Here is a 7,848-nt window from a genome sequence, read left to right on the forward strand (position 1 = left end):
AGATGAGAGGGAACCTTAAAGAGAGAAAATGTTGGAAAAGTTTTAAATAATGGATCAGCTGTCATGTGATAAAACGTGTCAGTGCCCACACACACACACACACACACACCCTTCCATCCCTTTACTAGCTTATCAGTGAGTGCTGCAGGTGAGTCGGTGATTTAGCCCAGTCATTTCCGAGCGTCTCCAGCTGTAATGAGTCTATCTGGGCCCGCTGGCAGGGAGAGATACTGAGAACTGCAGTCAAGTGCTGAACAGAGGCTACAGGGGACGGACCCACTGCATTGACTGATGATCAATTAGGCCTGGGGGAGGCCAGGTTCTCGTTTCTTCCCTGCTAAGAGCCCTCAACTGGTTCACAGGATAAAAACTTCAAGACTTAAAGATCCTTTCTTTGGAAGTTTTGCCCCTAAAAGAAAGATGATTAGCAACAGCCCAAATGCAAATGCAGGAACGTGTAAAAATAGAGAACAAAACACGTCATATAACAAGACAAAAGGGAAACGAGAGTGAGAGAAACCAGCAGCACTGTAGCAGTGCGCTGAAATGGTGCTGTTCCATCTTTGTGTATTAAACTCCATCAGTCACCTGTATTTTGTATTTTGCCGGTAATGGTCATGTTCCTGCGCTTGTTCCCACCTCTCCTGTCTCCTCTCAGCAGAAGCTCTGGTGGTCTAAAGGACTCTGAGGGATCTGCTTTTCCATTTACTACTGAACAAACACAATATTTGGAATTTTCCCCCCTCAGCCTTGTTTATTGACTTTTGTACCAAGTAATCCTTCACTTGCTCTATCGCTCCCTCTTCTCTACTATTCCATGATGTCTGCTGTCTCATCCAACCTGCAGACGAAAAACAAACAAACTCAATTTAAGTTTTACAAAACTCGTCTCGGCTTCCACTGGTGAACTTTTCTGTTGTTTTTGTCGCTTTAATTCTACAAACCACGTAAAACCAAAGCATTTGAATATTAAAACCTATAAAGAAAAGGTGGTGAACTTGCCAGCTGCCTCCTCCTTTCATCTTCTTTTAATTACCTCTGCATCATTCTTCTCCCCAAAATTTGTACAGAACCCAAACATAAGTCATCATTAAAATAACCCTAAATGTTCTAACCCAGACTGCACAATAGCATCTTCAGATACCTCTTTGGAGCCTCTGGGCCATAATTACAAAGAGAGAGCTGCACATTTAACCTCGAACAAGCTCCGGATCTATTTGCATACTGTTGCAGAGTTTGTGTATTTGTGTTTTTCAGTTTCTGTCATCTCGAACAACTCTTTATGAATTTAATTCTTTAGTGTGTCACTTGCATCTGTTGCCTTTTCTTCCTCTCTGTAGCTGCCACATTATCTGTCCCAGATACACAAGTCTTTGTTTTCTGGTCTTTTCTACTGGGAGATTCCCAATTGATCTTGTTATACTCCAACAAAGAACAGTGGAATTTTTCTCCACCTTTTGTTGCCAGAAGATGCGAGATGACAACGCTCCTGGATGCAGCACCTATGCATCGGTCCCAGTTCTATCAGCGTCTGACGACCTGTCTCATCTCGTGTGTGGGTGATTCCCAAACAAGCCTTTTCCTCTGTAGCACCTTATCAAATCATATCAGTGAAATCAAACCACACGTGTGACTTAAATCAGGGGGAAGTGGGGACATTCTGAAAACATGAAAAAATAGTTTTAAAGCCTCTCCATCAGGGCTGGCCTAGATACAGGCTGACTCTCCGGGTGAGAATGGTGGCCACAAACGCCCTGGAACAGCTGACTAGTGCCAGACCAGCTCAATGTTAGACGAATGTGGTGAGCAGGGTATCAGGGTATCTAAGGACTCAAGATCAAAAAATAAAATAATAGATGTGTCTAATTAACGGGAATCAGGAGAATCTGCCTGTGGATGACATGAAAAGCTGAGGATGCAGCTCCATCAGTTATGTCTTCAACAGCCTCTAGAAGACCTGCTGTCTCTGTCAACCACGTCATTCTTTGGGCAGCGAACCAACACTGTTAGTTCCTCTCAACCGTGTTTACATAATTTGCATTAAATCTAATTGTGCCCCCCCACGGTGCTTCTTCTGTAACCATAATGAGCCGAAGCTGAGCAGATTCTAAATCATCCTGAAGAGAACTCACATTAAGCTAGCATATTGGCAATAAAGCAGCATCATAAGGATATTTGGACAGATTTCACATCTTATATTTTTGCTGTTTTCTTCAGAAAACAATCCTCTGAACCCACGGTCCCATCAGAAGTCCCTGATTCCATTATTGGTGGGGAATCTCCTTCTGAGCCCCATACACAAGTCAGCCCTCCCTCAATCAGGTGAGCTGCTCATCAATCACATTTCCAGTAAAGTGTTGGCGAAGTTATCATTATGACATAAAGTTGAAAAATTATGACATCGTGACACTTTGATTCTTTGAACTGTGTATATCCTTTGAGCTTTGATCAAAAGTAATCAAATCAAAGATGTAGGTGGACTGAGGGTGTTGGATATAATTAATGATGCCCCAGTCACCCCTCCCTCAATCAGGTGAGCTGCTCATCAATCACATTTCACGTACATTGTTGACGTCATTAGAAGCCAACGTTGACAAATGACGGCATCGTGACCTTTGCATATTCCCGAGCAAAGATGTCGTTGTTTTAGATAAAGTATTCTGTAGAATGAGAGAATTTGTTTGAAGCAATGTGAGGAAGAGCAATATTGTTTATCTAAAATGGTTTGTTTTTTTAAATTAATAACAAGCAGATTTTTCCAACTTATTGTAAGTTAAACCCAAAGCAACCTTGTGCCTCCTCGACCATGTCGGGGGAGCAGGACTGAGTGTGCCCCTTCTCCTTTAATGGAGGTTGTTCAAGTTAAAAATAACTGTACAAGATAACCAGTACCAGTAGTATATAGATAACCAGTACCAGTAGTATATAGATAACCAGTACCAGTAGTAGAGTATATGCAATATATTGGCAGTTGTAATATGTTACATACCATCTTGTTACTTTTTGATCAAAGCCATTTATGATAAAAATCTCTAGAGATCTACAACAGCCATTTCCATTATCGCTAGTTTTCTGGTTTAAATAGATGTGATGACTAGTTTCCTGACATTAGATAAATATAACAGACTGAAAGTAAATGTGACCATTTACCATAGTCCAACAGCACCCTATGAAATAAAGCTCCCAGCAACACAGTGCACAATTATGTAATTATGCAATCAGAATGACTGATGCACTGTTTGAGGTGGAGATTTAGTTTTACACTTGGGGAGACATTCAATATTTAACATTTACATTTGAATTTCAATTTCCCACATTTACATTCATATAAAATATTTAAATTTATGTTTAACTTACAGTATATATTATATTTAGATGTAAAATTTAGATTTATATTTACTTTTAGACTTTGTCACATTCAGCTAAATGTGAGGAAACTAGTAATTGATGTGTTTTTATTCAGTGCCCACGGATGGTACGGCCATTTCATAAATAACATTTTTAACTAAACTTTATGAATTAAATTATTTTTTCCATTATATTGTAACTGCTTCCAAGTAAAATTGTCTTATGTTCTTGCAGGATGTAAATAAAGCTTAATCTTAAATTAAGGCCTCTAGTCAATCTAAATATTAATTTGATGAACAAGAAGGTAAATAAACGAGTAAAAATCAGAAGCACTGTAATTAAAAAAATAATTAAATCCTTAAAGGCAAACCCTGTAAACTAAGCTTAAGCTAGCAGAAGTTATACTGTGACGGTTTTCCTCTCTTCAGATCAGAAAATGCAACAAATGGAGTCGTCACTGAATGCAAACATCTTCCCTGTGAAACTGTGGCGACTGGTCAATGACTGCAACATTGACGCCATCGTCTGGAACGAGCAGGGCGACGGGATCATGGTCAATAAGGGCCTAATGGAAAAGGAGTTTTTCTCTTTGAATGGCTTTAAAGCTTCCAGCTCCTCCAGTTTTGTGCGCCAGCTTAATTTTTATGGCTTCAAGAAATCCAGGCCTTTCAATAGAGACGAGCCCAACACCCACCATTATTTCCACCCCTACTTCCAACGGAGCCAACCTGAACTTCTTCCCCTTCTGAGGAGATGTAATCCAAAATGTAACAGGATGAAGGAATATATCCAGACGGATCTGACAGAGAGGTGGAGGGAGTATCGTGATCTGCATGACGACGATGGTTATGCAGATCTACACAGTGGTGAGTTTTCAGTGGAGACTAGTCATCCTCAGCACCTTCTGCTGTTGATTCCTTGTAGTACACAGACTTTTCCACCTTTCATAATTTTCTGCAGAAAAAGACTTGGATGAAGATCAAAAGGAACCCTCTCACCTTGTCACACAACCCTCTGAACCCACAGTCCCTCCAGAATTCCCTGATTCCATCAATGGTGCAGGATCTTCTCTTGAGCCCCACTTGCCCCAGTCACCCCTCCCTCAATCTGGTGAGCTGATTATCCGTAAACCTACTAAATTGTTGCTGATGCTATCATCATGACTCAACATTGACCCAGCGGTGAAAACAATTGACATTATCCCATCTGGATTCTTTGAAGTTCATTAATAATTTGAAGTACAGTTAAAGACAGAGGATGACATCTACAGCCATATACAGAAGTCTTCCACTTCCTGGTTGTTATCTTCCATATCACGTTGTTGTCTTTTTAAAGTTCATTTAGGAACTGCCTGACACAGATTTGGGACTAAAAATGTTGTCTAAATCTCAGTGTTTTCTCTCTTCACAGATCTGAAAATGCAACAATTACAGTTGTCACTGAAGGAAAACATCTTCCCGATGAAACTGTGGCGACTGGTCAATGACTGCAACATTGACGCCATCGTCTGGAACGACCAGGGCGACGGGATCATCATCCATAAGAATTTAATCGAGAAGGACTTTTTGTCTTTGAGTGGTTTCAAAGCTTCCAGCTCCTCCAGTTTTGTGCGCCAGCTGAATTTTTATGGCTTCAAGAAATCCACACCTTTCACCAGAGACCAGCCCAACGCCCACATGACAGGCCCGGCTCTTTATTTCCACCCCTACTTCCAACAGAGCCAACCTGAACTTCTACCTCTTCTGAAGAGATGTGCTTCAAAATGTAGAGTCAGGATGAAGGAAGATATCCAGACGGATCTGACAGAGAGGTGGAGGGAGCATCCTGATCTCTATGACACAGGTACTGAGGCCATGGAGGTAAATCTGCACGAGGGCCTAGTTGTTAAATTCTTGGCTTAGTTAAATTCAACTGGACTTCCTTTGGTTTTAACCCTAACTCTAACCCTAACCCTTCGGTAACCCTAACCCTTTGGTAACCTTAACCCTTCGGTAACCTTAACCCTTCCGTAACCCTAACCCTTCAGTAACCTTAACCCTAACTCTAACCCTAACCCTTCGGTAACCCTAACCCTTCGGTAACCTTAACCCTAACTCTAAGCCTAATCCTTCGGTAACCCTAACCCTTCGGTAACCCTAACCCTTCGGTAACCTTAACCCTAACTCTAACCCTAACCCTTCGGTAACCCTAACCCTTGTGGGAAACACCATCACTTAACAGAGGAGGTGGCTTACAACACCAGCTTACCAAAGATTTTGGGTTGAAAGGAAGGGGAATAAAAAGAAGTCATCTTTGTTCAACTAAAAACTAAACAGAGGATGGTATGACAACAACACAGTATGTAACTCTGGGATTCCAAACAGTTCATTTAGAACTGAAGCAGCTTCTTGATGTGAAGACGTGAGACTTTTGCAAATTGCAAAAACTGATCTGCATGTTTCAGTGTTGCTTTCAGTGTTACAAAAGTATAGTAATCCTCATCACTCTGCAGCTAAAGTTGAAGTACACAGGAAAGTTGAACAGAGATTTGGCATCTTGTATTTTTGCTGTTTTGGCAGAAAACAGCTTAGATGAAGAATTACTCACCCCCATACCCCTTGTGATGCGCTGTAAAACCAAGGTCCCTCCAGAAGATCACTATTCCAGTCATGATATGAGATATACTTTTGACTCCAACAAAGGATCATGCAAGGGTGGCCTCAAATCTTGATCCAAATCACCCACTCGTTTGATTCTAGAAAATCCAGATGTGTTAGCTCCTGGCTACATGGTCCCAGGCAAGCACAATTGAACTTGTCCCATCACTGTAGTAGGGGCTGTCACACACAGCACAAAAATGGCTAAGAAGTGTCTTGAACTTGTAAATTCATGTGCTACTAAATTGTGAGACATAATCTAAAAGGATTATCTGAACTGTTTCAGACTTTGGGCAGCACCAGGGCAGCTCTCTGATCACTGGCTTTGTCCCCTGCCATGATTCTAACCAGGTTGGTGAATTTTAGTGTAACAGATTCATCTTGTGAGCCAGATTAACTGACCACCCAGTGGAGTACTTCAGTTTATAGTGATATCGTTACTCAAACCTAACAAACATTAATAGAATTGTGTCCAACCTTTATATTTTACTTTTTTAGATGGGACCTCCAATGGAGATGGACCAAGGCCAAAATTCCACAGAGGTTGCAGAATTGCCCCTTCCTTCAGCAAGGGTATTCCAGACACCATTTGTCGATTAACCTTTTTAAAAGCATTCATTTTTGTTTAGAATGCCATGAAAGATAGCTGAGAATTTCATTTACATTTTCAGTTGTCTATCAGGATGACTGATCATGTTTTACTGAAGTCTCATTTATACTCTCCTTGTTCTTTTCCTGCACCTGGTAAACTTGCTTATTATAATTAGAATTCAAAGCTCTGCCTTTTCAGGAGATCATGTGACCTCTGGAACTAGTGCATCTGCATCCATTTATATTTTTTGTCTTAGATGCAAACGGAGGAATTGAACCTTCAGTGAGGTCATGAGTTTGTGCGAAGATAAAAGGTTGCAAAACTAAGAACCGGTTTTCTCTCTTAGCAGGTTGAGGAACACCTCCCATCCTCTCCATCCAAACCACTACATGATCTTAAGCCAGGCAACTGGATCATGATAAAGAATCCCGGCAGCAGGCGAAGGAAACATTGCCTCTGGGTGGGTCCACACCAGGTGCTGCAAACATCTGACACGCACATCATGATTGCTGAAGGAGCAACCTGGTTGGATAGCAGCCAGTTTGAGAAGTTGTCTTAGTATTATTAGTGTTCTTTAACAAATGTTCAATAATTTAAATAATATTTAATGTCTGTGACGGGTTCTGGGTGTGTCAGCAACAATAAACACTTTCTGCTTGCTGTCCAGTTTCTATCAGGCATTGATTCCTTAACCAATCACATTTCCATCCTCTGATTTGCTGGTCCAAGCAAAATTGTTAGTGTTAGGTTTTGGGTTTTTTCCAGGACCCAAAAGCAGGCAGAATGCAGTGGTAAAATGTCTAAGTTTTTATTCAAAGATCAATTTGGCTCCTGGACCGCAGGGAGGCACTCATCCGGTCTTCCGGGGCACACAAAGACCTCCAGCATGGAGCCAACACGGGAGTCAGGTCCTGCACGTTCTACAGTCCAGCAGGGCAGCGTGGAGACCTCAAACGAGCAGGGAGAAACAGATCAACAAGTTGCAAACAACCAAAGAAGAGGAAACAGGAGTCAGCTCTACCATGGGAAACCACCAAAACTCTCCAACACTGGCAGACAGGCGCTCCATCCTTAAATAGGTGGCCTGATGTAGATTGCCGACAGGTGCGCCTGCCTGCAGTGCTAGCTGTGGGAAATGATCAGCTCCTCCACGCCCCCTGCAGGAAACACCATACAACACACTTTTGTAGTGATGTAAACACATTAACACATGATGACTATGGACAAAAAAGAAAAGAATTGTTCTGGACATGCTGAATTACCTATTTTTAA

At 41.5% G+C, this 7,848-nt stretch overlaps 2 long non-coding RNA genes across 2 annotated transcripts in view; one reads left to right on the forward strand and one right to left on the reverse strand.

The window, feature by feature from the left end:
* Positions 1-7,848, reverse strand: part of LOC130516352 (uncharacterized) — a 235,224-nt gene that overhangs the window by 125,770 nt on the left and 101,606 nt on the right. The window lies entirely within an intron of this gene.
* Positions 5,821-7,472, forward strand: LOC130516354 (uncharacterized). Its single transcript, XR_008947456.1, has 3 exons — positions 5,821-6,335; positions 6,483-6,557; positions 6,923-7,472. It is a non-coding gene; the product is annotated as an uncharacterized LOC130516354 (long non-coding RNA).

The sequence above is a fragment of the Takifugu flavidus genome, chromosome 19 (genome assembly GCF_003711565.1).
Source record: "Takifugu flavidus isolate HTHZ2018 chromosome 19, ASM371156v2, whole genome shotgun sequence".
NCBI lineage: Eukaryota > Metazoa > Chordata > Actinopteri > Tetraodontiformes > Tetraodontidae > Takifugu > Takifugu flavidus.